Genomic DNA, 2,421 nt, shown 5'->3' on the forward strand with positions numbered 1-2,421 from the left:
ATACTGATTAGAAAAGTTCTCCCAAAAAATATATTGTCAATGCAGAAATGGAAACGCTCAGTTTCACATACTGTGAATTCTGGTTAATTGGGCAATTAGTTAATCAGACAGATGCTTATTTGGGATAACGTTTAAAGAATAAAAAAAAATTAGAGGAAACATCTGGAATTCCCTTCATTACTTGGGATACTATGCTGCTTAATTGGGACAGCAAACTGTTGATGAACAGGTTTTAACTAGCATCAGTTGTGTGCACTGCATGGGCGTTAGACACTGTGCTTACAGCAAACAGTTCTTAAATAGTGACTCTATTTTTGAAAGGCATGCACCATAAATGTAATTAATCATAGTCCAATGTCCCCAGAACTTTTGGCATTTCTGAAAAGACTCACATATTACTAAATTTAATTAACTAGATTTAATTCCCAGGCTCATAATCAAAATATGACCTGTGGTGTTCCACAGGAATTTTTTTATGGACCACTACTCTTTGTGATTTTTTTTGAATGGCTTAGATGAGCAAATGGAAGTTTGCAGATGACATGAAGGTTTCTGGTGTTGTGGAAGATTGTTGTAGGTTGCAATGGGACATTGATAGATTACAGAGCTGAGTTGACAAGTGGCAGATGGAATTCAATATGCAGAATGATTCACTTGGGAAGGTTGAACTTGAAGGCAGTGTAACAGAGTTAAAGGCAGGATGCTTAGCCCCGTGGAGGAACAGAGTACGTAGTGCAAGTTGATCCATTTATATACATTGACCTTCATTAGTTGGAGGTTTGAATTCAAGAGCTGTGAGGTAATGTTGCAGCTTTATAAAACTCTGTTTAGACCACACTTGGAATATTGTGTTCAGTTTTGGTCGCATCATTATGGGACGGATGTGAAAGCTTTAGGAACAGTGCAAAGGAGATTTACCTAGATGCTACCTGGATTAGACAGCGTGTCTTATGAGGATAGATTGGGAAAGCTAGGCTTTACTCTTTGGATCGAAAGAGGGTGACAGAGGTGTACAAGATGATAAGAAGCATAGATCGAGGGGATAGCCAGAGACATGTTTCCAGAGTGCAATTAGCCAAGTTGAGGGGCAGAATTTAAGATGATTGGAGGAAAGTAAAGTGAAAATGTCAGAGGTAAGATTTTAATATGGAGTGGTACATGTGTGGAGCACACTGCCAGAGGTGCTCGTAAAGGCAAAGTACATAAGGGACATTTAAAAGACTCTTAGATAGGTACATGGATGAAAGAAAAATGGAGGGCCATGTGTGTCTCTGTGGGGTGGAATGGTTAGATTGAGCTTAGATTTAGTTAAAGGGTTGGCACCACATTGTGGGCTGAAGGACCTGTTCTATGAGTATTGAACGTTTCCTAAATGCACTTTAAACAAAAATTTACTTCTTACCAGCACAGTCCAATTTCTATCTCATCATTAACTATTTATCAGTCGTATAAGAAAAATATTTCCAAACACTTCACAACTTTTCCTATTGGAATGCGACTGAGCAAGTACTGGAATCCAATTACAGAAGGCACAGTGGAGAGTAAAAAATTGTTTGTTTCAGAAAGCACTTAAAAAGATGATAGTGTTATTCCATGAGTCCTTCCCCAACTGTAGATTAATTGATTTTAGACAACTGGTGTTGTGATAAATGAAGAAAGATAAACCAGTGGTATCAAACTTCAGTGGGATGCACAATCTATTTCTGTGAGATAGCTACCAGTACTCCTTTGATTACTGTCATAATCTACATTTTTTCAGAGACTTTACAGCAATAGTACCAGTAACAACTCTACGACACTGAGACCAAATGTGATAGCTATGTCTGTGTGGTAGCTAGTGGGAAATCTGGTAAAACTAAAGGATTCCATAGCTGCTTGGAGTATTCACGTCAATGTCACACAGAACTGAAAATGACAGTTGGCTTAAAACGATTTATGAGATCAAGGAACTTTCATGCTGACCAGGTGAAGCGGAAAACACAAGTCTCCTGACAATCGGATGCAGATAATGGAAATCTGAAACAAACACAACATTCGCTGGAAATACTCCGCAAAATATGCATCATTAGTGCAAGGAGAAACAGAGTTAACATTGCAGGCCAAAGAGCGGTTCACTTCCTACAAAGGGAATGTTATTGGTTTTGTTTTCCCAAGTTAAAGGTAAGTTGATGCCTGATTTGCTGAGGCATTCTAGCATTTTCTATTTCTTATGTAAAACACCTCAGAGTATGGTGTTTGCTATTAGAATGAAAGAAAAGCAAATCCCAAATAATCAAATATTATAGCACTGCATCATCTCATTTTCTCAATGTTAATTTATGTTTTATTTCTTTTTGTATTTGCAGTTTGTTGTCTTTTGCACACCAGTAGAACACGCAAGTTGGTGTGCTCTTTTATTGATTCTATTATGGTTATTATTCT

Source organism: Mobula birostris, chromosome 4 (assembly GCF_030028105.1).
Source record: "Mobula birostris isolate sMobBir1 chromosome 4, sMobBir1.hap1, whole genome shotgun sequence".
In the NCBI taxonomy this organism is placed as follows: domain Eukaryota; kingdom Metazoa; phylum Chordata; class Chondrichthyes; order Myliobatiformes; family Myliobatidae; genus Mobula; species Mobula birostris.